Genomic DNA, 16,013 nt, shown 5'->3' with positions numbered 1-16,013 from the left:
ACTGCCAGGGATGGAATGGAGATGTTCATATCTGTTTTTCAATTGCATTTTCTCTCAAAGCATTTCCTCTCCTATTGTAAGCATTTTGACTTGTTCATTGGCTGATGCAATCTTCCCTTAGAGTGATAGTTCAGTACATGGCAAAGAGCGACATGTGCTTTTGTTACAGTATGCCAGAGGATCCTGTAATCCATTCTGAGCAATTTGCTCTTTTCTTGCACTGAGACCTCTTCCAAAGTTGAAGATGGAAGGGCTGTGGAATCATTTATGGGTAAGAGGGAGTTCTGAGACTGAAGATTCACACTTGAAGTTACCTCCAGCCTCAGAGAGATTTCCAATCTCTCCTGTTATCTCTTCAAGATGGACAAACAAACAAACAAACAAACAAACAAATAAATAAATAAATAAATCTTGCCATTCTGGTGAGGAGAAAATTCTCACATTGTCTTGTTTATCACACAAGACATTAAACCTCCTAAACATGGCATGAGTGAAGTACTCCAAAGAATGTTGATACTATTACTGTGAAAGATAGGAAATCAAAAATAAGCGTTTCGACTTCATGGATTAAGTCACTGATTTATATAATAATATATTTGATGAAGTATTGCTTCTTGCAGAGACGTTTATCTTTATTTCCTGTAGCTAAAATAGATAGGAGCCATCCCGTTCACCTTATTAGAGTGAAAATGATATAGAAAAGAGTTTTACCTTTACCTATAGTTCTTAATCCAAAGGAAGGTGGAGCAGTTTATATGCTGCTCATCTTTGAACTGGTAAAGTTCAAACGTTTCTCTAGATTACAACATGGAACCTGCAATGTATTGATTCCAATCAGGCCACCTGATTATTTCAGGCATATACAACCTGTGATCTAACCCACTAATCACAGACCACCAGCCATGTACAGCACCGTGCCAGAGCTTCGTAGCACAGTTTTGAAATTCTGATAAAGTTCCCTTTTGTTACATAGTAGATTCACAGAGGAGAAGAGCTATTAGTTCCCCAGAGTCCACGACTTTCTCATTAACTGGCACCTAGAGTCTCAATAACTCACTTTGAGACATTTGTTGGAGAAAGAATAAAAAACATCTCTCAGTTACTTCAAATTACAGACTTGTGTTTGCTGCTGTTTTTACTGCACACATACTTAGCAAGCAACTGAAGAGATCAACAGCAAACAACAACAGCTGCCACCAACCCAGGAAAGAGAAGGAAAAAAGCGCTCAGCAGAGAAGAGGGGCTCTCTTTGAAATCAAAGGCTGGAAGAAACTATTGGTTACTGTTGGATTGCCAGACAATCACCCTAGCCCAGAAAAGTCCTTTGCAGTCACACAAACCAAAAGATGATTTGCGAGATTGAAAACAAAACTCCAACAAGCTTTTGTAAAGTCAGGCTTTTGATAAACTCAGATCATGGTTTGTGGTCATGGTAGCTGTGGGATTCCAGAGTTCTTCTCCAAAAATTAATTTTTCCAAGCTCTAAATAAGGATATGAAAATTTTGCTTTCTCGATTTCATTGTCTTCTTCCAAATCCCACATGTTTTTCACCCCATCCTTATTTTGAATCAGATTCCAAAATTGTTACCCCTGGAATATTCATTTGAATTTTAAAACACTCCCCCCGACATGTATTTATTTATGTATTTAATCTAAGTTATGCACTCTCCCTCTTGACTGAAGTGTGCATCTCTGTACTTTTTCAGTTCTACAAAGTTTGGCCATTTATATTTTAAATTTCTTGTTGAATGGTTTTCTCTGCATTTTATTTATTCAGAGCTCCCAGTAAGCCTGGGCAATGTGCAGATTCATAAGGCTTCTCTTTCTTTCCACAGAAAACCTCAAGAGGTGCAAAAAAAGGCTCCTTCCATCTTTATTGTTCTGTTATGCAATATTCTGGTCTACTCATCACAAGAGCAGGGGCAGTGGTCCAACTCCCCCCCCCCCACAACTCACTCTGAATGCACCCAGAATGATGAGTCTGAACAGAACAAGCTCTGCAAACCATGTGGGTTGTCTATGTGAATAGGAAACCTGATTTTGTAGGGCTTGATTTACATGGAGAACCCCCATTGTCAGCAGATGTTATCCTGTTCGGACTTGTCATTCTTGATATGTTCAAAGCAAAACACTGAAGACAAAGAACAGCTGGAGACATCCCCTTCTTTGCCTGGTGAATATATCAGAATTCCCTAGTTTCCACCCTGGAACTGCAAAAACAGGAGTGTTGAGTCCATTACCTGGTGGCAATCACCATACATGGCTAATGGGTTCTGCTTGTGAAGTTGCAACTTCTTTCATGGCTAAATGCTGCAGCTCCTAAAGATGCAGTAGAATAGGAAGCTGATGTGAATTGTGTTTCAGAACAATTTTCTACAGTTACCTGCAGAAAAGGGATAGAACCACTTGATATTAGCCATTCCAATTTTACTGAGTTGGTGAATCTGCTCCAGGTTTTACTATAGACTTTGTAAGAGGTATCTGAGGTGTTGAAATGATTTTCAAGACAACATTCTGCACCTTGGATAGCTCCTGTGAACTTTGGAGGAAAATCCAGACTGGATTTAACAGTCCTGTAAAATCTGTACTAGATCGAAACTAAACCCCTCTGCATGCAAATTGTGTTATTTACCACTGAACCACAGTTCTTCTGTGTAACTGAAAGAATGTCTAAGTAACTTCTACATTAAATAGGTGAGTTCAGGTGCAAATTTTAATATACAAATATGGAAAGAAAATATGGTGCTGATGGAAAGCTTTGTGGAAAGATGAACAGGTGGGTCATAGATCAAATTAAGCCCACTCTCTAGGAGCAAATGTGACAAAACTGAAGCTGTTATATTCGGGCATGCCATAAGAAGGCAAGATTTGCTGGGGGGAGAAACAATAATACTTGGCAAAGTTGAAGGCAGGAGGAAGAGAGGAAGATCAAATATGAGATGGATGGACTCATTAAAGGAAACCAAAGCCTTGGACTGAGCTGAGCTATTAATGATAGGGCATTGCAGAAATCACTCATTCATAGAGTCATCATAAGTCAGGGTTCACTTGAGAGCACACAACAGCATCAGAAAGAAAAACGAGGGCTAATTCTACTTGTTTCAACAACCTAACATTGCTTTGGGAAAATAATTTGATTCCAGATATTTGCCACATCCTGACTGCAATATTCTGTACAGGCAAGAGAATATAATAATAATGATATGGATTGTCTATTATACCACATAAAGGACAATTGATATTTGGGTGTGTAAATTGGAAAGATCCTTTCCTAGTCTGACTTGTAGAAAGAAATTATAGTAAAAAAAAACCCTGCTGAACATGTAGGCTGCAAACCTAGGTGTACAATGAATGCAATGGAACTTGCCTTTGAGTAAGTGTGCATAATATTTGCATTATTTACCTTTGCTCCTTGATAACATGCAGTGAACAGCTAACTCTGTATAGATGTAAGTAAAAAAAGATGTAAGTAAAGAAATACACATGCATACATCTGAATGCCAAAAGGGTTGATGACCCAAAGAGATCTTGGTGGTGGTGGGGGTTGCTACTCAGGAGGAAATAGCCCTCAGAGGTCCCTGTCAGGCATATCCAAACGTATGAAATTTCTCCCCCCCCCTTGACTCGAGGCTGGTTATCTCACAAATCTGTCCAAAGCTCTGGTGAATAATTTATACCCGGCTTGAGGTGACAAGTTAAACACGCCCATTTTGTAAGGAGGGAAATAAGGCTATGGAGGCATCAAGATGGAGGCAGGCTTCAGGGGGAGGGGTTGGCTGGGGAGTAGGACTGTCTGATGGGAATCTGAGCATGTCGGAGAGAAGGGAAAGCGGCTGTAAAGAAAATGAAATGTAATGAGATCCTCTTTCATGCATAATTCATGAGTGATATAACATGACTGCATAAAAAGCCATGGCTTAAAAAAAAAGCAGAGCAGAGCTGCAATCATATGTATTATCTTCCCAGAGGAACTTTCTATGTTATTGGTCAAAATAAGAGAGGCTTCGCAATGCACATACAACAATAATAAAAGCTGACGCATTTTAAAATGCCAGACATTTTTTATCTTGATACAAAACCTCCATAAAAAGAAATGAGTTTGATTTGCACCTGGAAAATGATGTTGAGCAGAATTTTCCTTCAAAACAGTTTCCTCCATCTCATATTTTAAAAAGGAAGAAAGGAAGGAAGAAGGAAGGAAAAGAAAAAAAGAATATAGATCGTGGGGAAGAAGAGAGAAAAACACTTCATTTCAAATCTACAACTGGTAAATGATATTTTGCAGTGTGGTGGACTGAAGTTAAATTGTGCATGGAAACTTCTTTTTTTTCCTCCCCAGAAGCAAAACTTTTCATAAGAAAGACTGCCTTGTAGAGCAGTTTTACAAAGGATAAAATGTTAGCTATTGTCACCATAAAATCTAATTTTGGTTGCCTTTGCAAAACCAAATGCTACTGGCAATTCAGCATGTGAATTCCATTTTAGAGGCTACTGCCACACAAATGTTTGAAATAGTATCTGAATGCTTGAGGTTGTTTATATAAAAACTCAAATGTTGATTAAAGCCTTAAATGGCCACAGTTTATGGCTGCACAATCCTCGTCACAGTTTCTACTACAAGGAACATGGAAGGATTGTTTGGGCCACTGAGTAAGGAGGTCATATGATACATAGGCAATGCAGAAGAGAGAAAAGTCTTTAAAAAGCACCAGTAGAATAGCTCTGTTATTTCTTTAGTTGTTCCTGAATGATTTCAATGTTTGTAAGGAAACCAAATAAACTAGACTGCAGTTACATTTTTATAGTCCTGACAGGCTGAGGAACATACAGTATTATGGTTCAACATGATTGATCTTTCAAAGTGTTCACCTTTTTTTCCCCTGTTCTTCTTTTAAAATCTGAGCTACACAGTGAAAACTGCCATGAGACAGTGCAAAAAATGGATGGTAGAATTTATATAGTTGCTAAACAATCTAATCTATCTTAAATCACATTATGCTATTATGAAGCCCTATTTCACTTCAACTCCAAATTCCTCTATGTTTTGACAGCTTCAGAATAATTAAATAAACAAATAAATAATAGGAATTCTCTTGGAGCCAGACAATAATTTCATATCTGATTATGAAATTCTCATCATTTCGGAGCTTCCTTACAGCAATGCAGGGAAAGGAAGACCACATGATCACACAGACTCCCTCCTATCTATTGCTTTATAATACCAGCAGAAGAACTCTGTGTGTGTGTGTGTGGGGGGGGGGTGTTTCTCACCACACCATTTTTTCATGAAAGCCTCTTCCTCCTACATTGTGTAAACTGTCTGCATTCTTTTAAATAAAAATGTTTGTTTCCCATGAGGTCATACCAGTGAAAGGCTGATTCTCTTCTGCAGCTTCTTGTTTCTGCCCACTAGCCTAGCTTTAAAAGGAGCAGAACGTTTACCTCATAGCCAGCCAGGGTGAAATTTGATTATCCCTGGGTATAATCCAGAGCTGACTGGTCTCACTTGCTTATTTGCTGTGTAGGAGAACTGAATTCACCTTGCTAACTTCGAATCACTGTGTAACTGTGCACGTGCACATTTGCTTAGATTTACATCAATGGGCTTATGCCGTAGATTCTTTAGGTTTCATAAATCCTAAAGGGAAAAAAAAGTGGATCCAACATGCTTGTTTGCATAAATAAATGAACAAAAGGAAATTATTTTCAGGAGCCCTCCCTATACCTTCCTTTAACTTTCAGGTGACATTCACAGTCTTCTTTCCAGACCCACCCTCTTGCACACACCTCCTGTGTTGTATTGCTCAGCCTGACTCTGACAGCTATTTCCAGACATGGGGAAGATTTGTTTGCTTATAAAACTGTGCTCTGAAGGAAGTTGTCCTGACAGCCATGCTAACTGAATCACTCACTGAATGCTTTTAACATACATAAAAATGCAAAGCACCAGAAACAGGAATTGAATAATAATATTATGAAAATACCTTCACAGGGTCATATCACACAGACGTGCCACAGTGGGCAGAATATGGTCGATTTGAGCTCTTGTTTTGTTTAGTGTTTTGTTTGTTTTTTTGGAAAAAAAAATCCATCCATCCCATTTTGCTTGAATGAAAATGTGTTGTTGTTGTTGTTGTTTTTTTTGCAAAGATACTGGAATGGCTTGGCAGTTCCAGCTCCAGGTGGATCATGTTTAGTCAGAATTATCCACTATGACCTGTCTGTCTTGGGTGTCCCTGCATGGCATAGCCCATAGCTTCTTTGCCTGAGGAACTATGGATGGAGGCTTGTAACATTGTACAGGAGGCAACAATAAAAAGCATCCCAAAGAAAAGGAAATGCAAGAAAGCAAAATGGCTGTCCAATGAGGCCACTTTTTTGCTGACTTTATAGAGCTTCTCCATCTTTGGCTGCAGAGAATATAATCAATCTGATTTTGGTATTGCCCATCTGGTAATGTCCATGTGTAGAGTCACCTCTTGTGTAGTTGGAAAAGAGTGTTTGTGATGACCAACTTGTTCTCTTGACAAAACTCTATTAGCCTTTGCCCTGCTTTGTTTTGAACTCCAAGTTAACTATTATTGTCTATTGTTGAGTTACCTCTTGCTGTAATGTTGCAGCTTTGGTTAGCTTTAGAATCTGATTTATATTATTATTTATAATTGAAATATTACTTTATATTCTCCTTTGCTTAAATTGCTTTTCGTAAGCCATCTTTTCAGTCCATTAGGAACAAAGGTTTAGGAGATTGAAACACCAATACCAAATACACTTACTCCTCCAATACAGAGTGTAGTTTACTGTTGGATAGCCCAGTGGTTTAGGCATCTGGCTGCAGAGCCAGAGGTTGGGATTTTGATCCCCTGCTGTGTGTCTTTGACAGGAGCAGGACTCAATAATCTACGGGGTCCCTTCCAGCTCTGCAATTTTAATATTAATATTATTATAAACATACATACGATAGCTAAGAACAGTAAGTCACTAACATGAAGTAGTTGAGAATTCAATTATAGAAGTAGTAAATGTAGCCAAAACAATATCATCCATATTTAAGAAAAAATATGAAGATCTGAAGGAACTCCAGAGTTTGAAGGATTTAAAATAACATATTCAGAGGAGGCAGGACTGCTCACTTGCTCACACCCAAAGCTGAGGGCTCAAATGAAATAACTTCTAAGCTGAAAGAAAATGGAATAGATCATTCTGGAAGAAGGTATGAAAGACTGGTTATCTGGAACACTGAACAGGAACATTATATACTGCAACATTTCAGTGCAGGTCTCATTTGTAATAAATAATAATAAACTAGCCAGAATCAGAAACAGAAAGATATACTCAACAAAGCTGCTGACATGACTGTAGTCTATACAGCCTTCCTAGGAACTTGAAAGCCACTTCACACATTTTCTGAGAAAAGTCACATATATCCTATCTGCAGCAGTCATATGTAACAAATGCACATGCAGGAATTTTCAAGGCGTCTCTCTACCTCACAGGCAACACAGGTATTCCTCTAGAAGTCAGATCAGTGCATGGCATAGCAGTTTATAACTGCACAAATACTTCTTTTTGGAAGAAAAAAGAAATATATGCCCCTACACTCCGTAAACATGTTGCCTGGAAAAAGAGTACTGCAGAGTTATTAGAAACGTGCTACACAGATACCTATTTTTCACACCAAATCATATGACTGGTTTGGAGTCAGTTGACATCAATATATTTTTGGCTTATTTTCCTTCTTGCAAAGTGCTCTTGGTGGATTGGTACCACTGCAATGGCATTAAGTATCAAATCATCACCTAATACTTGCATTTTTAGCTATGCATGTGACTTCCGACAAGTGAAAATGCATCTCATGTGTAGGTAAAAATGGATTTAATTGGAAGATCTCTTTGTTTTGCAGTAAGTTGGCAAAGATTTCTCACTCCTAGTTAGGGAGATATCAGGGCCCAAATCTGAGACCAGGGAGCTGGTCCTTATGAGGTCACAGAGGATTCTTGTGATGTCATACAGTAGGTCCTGGGCTGGCAAGGATTAGGAAGGAAGTGTGCACAGCACATATACAAATGGGTTCCAGTGAGGCCTGATGCCAGCTGAGAATGGATAGAAACTGATGCTTAGCGTTTAAAAATATCTCACTTAAACAAACCCAATGTTTTCCTCCTCTAGTGCCACTCATGCTGAGATTTGTCTCCTGCTCTGCAGATAGGAAGAAATATAGCTGATCCCTGACACTCCAGACAGAACCCTACTCCCCCTGGGATAATAATAATAAATATGTGCTGCCAAGTCATTTCTGACTTACAGTGACCATTTCCAGTTTATTCTCGGTGCAGACGACTCAAAAGTTATCTACCACTCCTTCTGGGGGTGCTCTGGGACCATGTCCTTCAAGACCCCACAGCCTGGCTCTTCTCCTGGGAGGCATAGTGGGGAATTGAACACCTAAACTCTGGCTCTGCAGCCAAGCATGCTAATTCATTGAGCTATAGGAGCAATGAAGTAACTTCCCCTCCCCACGCACTAAATTATACCTCTGAAATGAAGAGAAAGATGGGTGATCAAATGCATTTTTGTATGGGTGGAAGGACTCTGAGCCCGAAACAAATGGCCAGGCTCACAGTTCAATTGTATATGGGTTTGTTTGTTTTTTCATCCACATCTCTTTGGTGGCAGTTGGGTTATCAAAATAAAATAGATACACAGACCTGAAGTCTGCCCACCCCGGGTGCTGAGACTTTTTTCTGTGTTGACATGTAGCCCTGTGAGTGTGGTGTGCTCTGCCTGAGTCACAGTAATTTCCCTCAAACCATGCCCTTCAATCTATGTATTTAAATTTCACCGTGCTTCATCCTGGGGCTCAGGCAGGACCTATGCTTCTATGGCTATGATGGCAATTTCCCAGTGCTAAAGGTGACACTGAATCCTTTCTGAAGCCCTCCCACAGGCCACATTCCTCTGAATTAGATACTGTACCTCTGAATTTCAGCAACCACCCCATTTCATTTATAAACATGGCACACAGAGAGCACACACCTTATTTTGAAGGAGAATTGAACTTCTAGTAGACTTCTGAGCATATGCTTCAGCTTTAAAGAAGGGATGTCACCCTATTGAGGGCCTTGTTTGTAAATAGCATCACAGTGCTGCCAACTGTGTGGTCGTATATATGGCACAGCCCCTGTTTTATGGGAAAGATAAGATACTTCAGTGGGAGGACATCTGCTGTGCATGTATAAGCTTGCTTCTAATCCATTTCCAGGTATTTCCAGGAAAGAGAACACATGTAACAAGGTTAGAAAAATGTCAGCTCAAGACACAGTTGCTACCAGCCCAGGAAAACAAGGTAGGCATGTGTTCTATTTTATATAGGAAGTGTGACACATTGTTTGTATATATAGGGAGTAATGCCAAATATGAGGTTTATCTTTATCTGTCATTACTGAAACATTGGATAAAATAATTTATACAGCTTCCAGTGGCAGCATTTCCAGAAAGGAATGAAATGAAGTGAAATACTCTGAAGGGGGGAAAGTCTGAAATGTGATATTATAGTATGTTTTATGGGGACAGTAGAAATCATTTAAGTAATGTGATTCTAAAACAAGGGTGTTGTAGGTTAGCCATTCAGCAAGAAAGATGGAAGGAAATATCAAGGAGTTAAATCTCTTGAGCAAAACTTGTAACTGGCGATTTTGGAGATTCAGGGAAGGAAAGCAGGAAGCTAGAAATGCATAATAAAATGTTTAGTTAGAAAACAGCATACACACATGGAGAGAACTCTAATTACAGTAATTAAATATTGTGAATTATTTAACTTATGTGACTGTCCAGATAAAACTGAATGGAGATTTTATTTTATTTTATTTCCTTCTATTCTATTTTATTTGCCTATTGTGAAGTCAAGCATGACTTGGGAGAGAATTTGAAAAAGGGTTATTTTTGCACTTTCCACTTGAGCTGCTACGGAGACTGTGGACAGAGAAAGGTATTTCTCCCACTCTCATAAAACTAGAACCTTAGGACATCCATTGAGCCCCAGGAGTAGGAGATCCAAGAGAAACATATTACAGCTGCCTCTCTGTGTAGTTTTTAAGTTCATTAGTAGCAACTATGCACTATTTTTCTGACTTATTGCCAAGGAAATACTCTCTGAAATACACTGCTTTTCACTTTGAGAGATTTGACCTTCCAGAATTATATTTCAAAACGTTCTCTAAGTTGAGAGATAGATTGAGCAGTTAGATAACGATATTGCTTAGCTGTGTTCAAGTCTCCATGCAGTTATGGAACTGCATTTTGAACCAATCATTGGGCCTGATATAAGAGGCCCGCTACTTTTTAGAATCAAGACAGATTAAGGAAGTGTCCCTATGCATACTGGTCCCATTGTAAACCTGCACATCCTTCTTCTTGAATAAGCAAAACAAGGGGGTATCTTACACTGCATGATGTGTCTTTTAGTTTGGCACCCTCTAATAGGATTTGGCATGGTGATGGCAGATTGAATGCTAACCACACATTTGATTTGATATATTATAACCTTGATGATTCATAAAATGAGACGTCTTTATTTTTTACATATTCAGCTACCAAAGTGCTTGAATCAGGAATTCTGAGACAGAGGTGTAGTCGAGAAAGCATTTGAGACTCCACTCAGTCCTATGAATGGGTTGATTTTGTCATATTAAATTTAAATTCTTTCCATCCCATTTAGAAAGAAATAGGTGAATGTTTGAAAATCTTTTTCTATATGGCCTGGTTCCACAAGCATTACCTCCTTGCCTCTTGTGTCAAAGAGCAAAGAGAGTAGTGTGAGTCACATGCCATGAACATATCAAGAGAAGTAGCCTCACTAAAGACCAGAAGACCTTCTCTTAGACAGACTTTGCTCTTTGCTATTCACTCAAAATATATTTTCATGTTTAATTCATTAAAGAAGTTGGAGGCAAAGTAACTGAACAATCAGGTTGGAAAATTCCCTGTGGCTTTTCTTTTTCTTTTTCCTCATTTCTGCCTGACAAGATGTGTGAGGTCCATATGGAATGGGAGGGTTACTCAATTTCTTCCTGGAGTTTCCGTCTTTACAAAGCTAGACTCAAGTTTATAAATCAGCCCATCTAGTCTGATTAATTTCATATAGCTGCTATCTTGCTACATTACTCCCTTGTGTTTTACTATACCATCCCTACTCCAACTGGCACCATCTATACCACAGTAACTACATGGAAGCTTTTCATAATGCAGAGCTCTAGTGTGGTAACCTATATTTAACCTGTCAAAGCTTATTAGGTTGATGCTACAGATTTGTTCCATTGATGGTCTGTCGTGGAACAGTTGATCTTTAGCTTTTCAGAAATACCACTTGCCAGATCAAGATGCCAACAATTTGTTTTTAAATGAAAAGCTCAATGTGGATAGTGAAGTCATTGAGGCATGTTTATTTTTTTTAGCTGTATGTTTTGTGCAATATTTTGTTACGGTCTTCAATAACTCATTAAACTGAACATATTTGGATGTACAAATATGGACAATTCACACTGCTATTTTATTCACAGGGTCTTAGAAACAAACTGCACTTTCCATGTGTTTTACCTTTGGTTGAAAAGCAATTGTTAACAGGTAGAAATTGTCCAATAGCACTTCCAGCTTCAGCCCCTGGTGTAACCTTTATATGGTGAGGTCAAAATACAAACCAAATACAACTAACAGTTCATGGCCTATCATTCTAAAAGTTGTTTATTTCTGTCTTAAGTCCATCTGCCATCAGATAACCCATTACATATCTTGATGGAAGGGAACTATTTCAGGGCAGGCCGCTTGGTAAAATAGCCTATTCCCTTTGTATGATGCTCTGAGTTGGATTCACCATGACCTGGTCCCAAACTATTCTTTACTATGTTGTCAATTCACATCTGAACCCACCATTACATCACCTCCAAAACTAGCCACAATGCAATGATGTTATTAATTTCAATTGAATTCCAAGCTGGTTAGAGAGTGAAGCATAACCTAACTTGCTTTGGTCCTCGTATCAGGAGGAAGGCTTGGAAATGAAAAGAACGAAAATAGTAGGTAAGTAAGTAAGCAAGCAAGCAAGCAAGCAAGCAAGCAAGCAAGCAAGCAAGCAAGTAAGTAAGTAAGTAAGTAAGTAAGTAAGTAAGTAAGTAAGTAACCTCTTCTTCATGTATCAAACACTGCACTGTTCTATGTATTTGTGAAGGTTTTCACGGCTGGGATCTAATGGTTGTTGTGGGTTTTTCGGGCTCTTTGGCCATGTTCTGAAGGTTGTTCTTCCTGACGTTTTGCCAGTCTCTGTGGCTGGCATCTTCAGAGGACAGAGTTCCTACTCCAGTCCTCTGAAGATGCTGGCCACAGAGACTGGCAAAATGTCAGGAAGAACAACCTTCAGAACACGGCCAAAGAACCCAAAAAACCCACAACAACCACTACACAGTTTTACTCAGTACATACTCTCAGCACACCAATTTGTCTGTGAGAATGTATATCTTTGTTTATATACTGAGTTCACACTACTCTATGTGGTGTATAAACAATCAAAACCACCACCCACTTCATTCCCATTATAATGTAACAGCATAGAGTCTGTCCACACTGAGTATAGATATGATATATAGCTCACTGAGGGTATGGTTTGGATTAGGAAAAAAACTGTATTCATTTGTGTTTCTTTGAACGATCCACCATTCCCCTTTAAGAGCTGTCTTGCACCTTTCTGGCACATAGCTAGGGCATGTATTCTTTTTAGCATCATCCAGCATGATGCTAATTAGCTCTTTCTTTAGCCTGCATGGACAGAGCAAAGTTTAGGGAGCATTGCTAACTGCACTGTCAACCCTGTGACCTATAAGCAGCAGTGTTGATCATTTGAGAGGTAGCATGCCAAAGAAAGAACAGCTTGAAGGTGGTCACAGGGGGGAAGCAGCTGTGCACCTCTGCAATGATCTCGTCTACCACTACATATTGTAAGCTGTTGGTATTTGGGGGAAGTGAATGATTAGCCATGTTTGAGCTGAATTCTTTTGCCCTATAGAGTTCTCCTTTGTGCCCTGTGGTCCCCCACCAACTAGAAGAGAACCTGCTGTAGTACAAGCAGTGGGGTGAATGAGCCTTTCTAGTAGTTGATCTTGGTGTCCCTTCTTGCTCTGCTCTCTTCTCAGGCAGTGATTCTACAGGTATCAGAGAGGTGAAGCAACGTAATAGCTCTATTCTACCTTCCATTTGGTGCTCAGTTACTTTTCTGCCCTCTCCTTTTCTTCCTTTTGTTTCTTCCTGATTGTTAAGAAGCAACCCCACTTCCCGGGAGGCTCAGTGGCGAACAAAACAATCCCAAGCAAACTAGTCGGGAGGCAATAGGCTGGCAGGAGGTTCTCTCTTGCTCTCTGTCTCGTGTTGTTATCTACAGAAAACCTAAATTTCAAATGTTAAAATGTATATCAGTTGAGGACACAAGGTTCTTAAAGATTTAATTCTGTCTTGAGTAATTTCTTTGATATTGGGAAGGATGGAGCCTGGCATACCTCAACTAGCAGTTAGTTCCACGAAGTGTTCTCCAGTCCAGTTTCATCCACCTTAAAAAAGAAAAAAACAAAACACATCCTGGACACACATGAGAAGCAGCTGTGATCAAATTAAACCAGAATAACCATCTGAAATCAGAATAACCTGCATTTTTTTTAAAGTATGCCAGAAACCATTGGCTAAGATGCATACCTTATTCATCTACCAGGATTGCACCCGTAAGCACTGGCAATCTAGTGTGAGCATGATGCTAATATGCTTTGTTTTTATCCTGCTTTTTGTTTCGCGGAATGCCTTATAAAATGTGACTTGTACACAACTTCAGCCTCATGTACCTCCCCACCCTCCACATCTTTTCCGTGTGACTGTGACTTCTAAATTGGGCTTCCCTCTTTAATTAAAAATTCTCAATCAAAATAAATCTTTCCTTTGTTAAATCTGCTGCTTTTTCTCTTTATTTTTATACATGGCAAGGGCAGTTCTTTGGTATTTATTGTATAGTCAGAAGTCCCCAATGTAATCCTCCACTTTACAAATCCCAATGAGGACTGTTTTAATCAAACCAGAGCTTAGCTCCCCCCCCCACACCCCCGAATTCTTTTAAAGTTGTAATTTTATATTCATTACACGAGACTGTGGAAATCAGAGCAAAACTTAATTAAAGTTGAATAGCACAGCACTGATCCACTATTCCATGGGCACAGCAACGGGCTGAGCTCATAACTGCTGCCTGTAAGATCCCCAAGGAACTGAATGTGTGGCATTTTGCTCCATGGAGCAGCACCTCGTTGTATTTACAGATAGTGCCACAAAATGGATTCTCATTGTTTCTTACAAGACCTGTGAATCTCCGGGCTCTATTCATTTTCCTTTCATTATTAATATCCTTTCTTTGTTTGAAAGCATGAACTTCCTATTTTAGGGCAGCATGATGTTCTCCTCCTTCTTCTTGGAGATGGTGCCAATTACCCCTGGTCACAAAATGGCCAGTTACAGTTTTGCTTATACCCCATTGGCACAGCTCCCACTGAATTAAAACAGTTTACGTATATATATATTCACCAGTGTCACGTCATAAGCCCCATTGGTGATTAGAGATAATCGTAACCATATTGTTCCTGCTCATTATCTATAACCTGGGATTAATTTAGCCACCAAACACTTTCGTTGTTTACATAACAGTACTTCCTGGAGGGGAACTGAATACCTACAGGGGGTTTAAAGGTCATTGCCAGGTCAACAACCTGTGCCCAAATAAAGTCTATGATTTGGAGACATGTGTAAATCTATAAATATTTGCCATATTGTCCCACTCTTATGCATGAGGAAGTGGAGTTTCCCCACAAAAGTTCACATTAAAACATAGCTGTTAGTCTTCAAGGTGCCACAATGTTTTTGCCTTTATTTTTAATTTTTCTTTTGTATTTGCCTGAATTAAAAGGGAGTCACTTCTGAGCAGATGTATATAGGATTGTGTAGTTACTTTACTAAGTTTGCTATGTAATGGCCAGGCACTAAATAAATGCTCTCAAGACTGGAATCTTACAGTCAATAAAAGAAGTGCAAAAAAATGGGGTTGGAGGAGAGAGATTTGGCTGAAGTCCTAGACACAACTACAGTATGCTGCTTGAGGAGCCAGTAGTATTAAAGAAATTTTAACCAATGTGCAGCACTGTAGCCTTTTCAAATATTTTTTTTAAAAGTGCAATACTTCAAGGCGCTTTTACTATCTGATCAGTTACTATTACTATTACTATTACTATTACTATTACTATTACTATTACTATTAGTCTTTTATCAGAGATCTGTTTGGCAGCATCCAACTGTGCTTGATGTCATGTCAATCAAACCCACACCCAAACATTTTTTGAGTTCAGTAATATGAAATCTCTCTCTCTTAAAATCTGTTGTCTCTGTCATTATATCAACTCTGCAGTTGTAGCACAACTTACAGTAACTATAAACAGTAATGTTTTCAACTAATAACATCCTGAATAGCCTTCTTTTTTTATCTTGTAATAGGTAAGTGCAGATCACCCCATAACCAGAGTGTAATGAAATTGTCAACATTCTCTTCATTTCTTCGTTTCCTGACAAATGGTGTGAACATATCACCCTTTTTCTCCTAATGGAAAACCTAACTGGAATATATCAAAATGCTATTAGGTTTTTCATTTTCTACCACAATTTAATGCTGGGAAATGCATACAACCTTCATGCATGCACTATTGTAGAATATTCCTCATCCCTGATAAAATGACTGTGGTACGTGTGCGGCATGGGGGTGGGGTGGGAAAGAAAGCACCATCATTCAATTAGTTTGCATTGCAGTCCCCCCCCCCTTTTGACACCTTTTTTAAAAAAGCCCCTGAAAGGAGATTTCCATATCTTTTCAACTGCAGACTGAATTCTGTGATCTGAAATGTGTTTAAAATGTCACCTAATTTTACTATATAAAAACATGTGTATC

General features: G+C 39.0%; 1 long non-coding RNA gene across 1 annotated transcript in view; it reads left to right on the top strand.

Moving 5' to 3' along the window:
- The window catches only part of LOC140706401 (uncharacterized), a 100,704-nt gene that overhangs the window by 71,688 nt on the left and 13,003 nt on the right, over nucleotides 1–16,013 (top strand). The window contains exons 2-3 of the long non-coding RNA XR_013544740.1: nucleotides 4,177–4,268; nucleotides 9,264–9,347. This is a non-coding gene — a long non-coding RNA (uncharacterized LOC140706401). The remainder of the gene's footprint in view (nucleotides 1–4,176; nucleotides 4,269–9,263; nucleotides 9,348–16,013) is intronic.

The sequence above is a fragment of the Pogona vitticeps genome, chromosome 4 (assembly GCF_051106095.1).
Source record: "Pogona vitticeps strain Pit_001003342236 chromosome 4, PviZW2.1, whole genome shotgun sequence".
NCBI classification, from domain to species: domain Eukaryota; kingdom Metazoa; phylum Chordata; class Lepidosauria; order Squamata; family Agamidae; genus Pogona; species Pogona vitticeps.
Note: the sequence above shows the minus strand (reverse complement) of the source record. Positions and strands in the feature narration are given on the sequence as shown.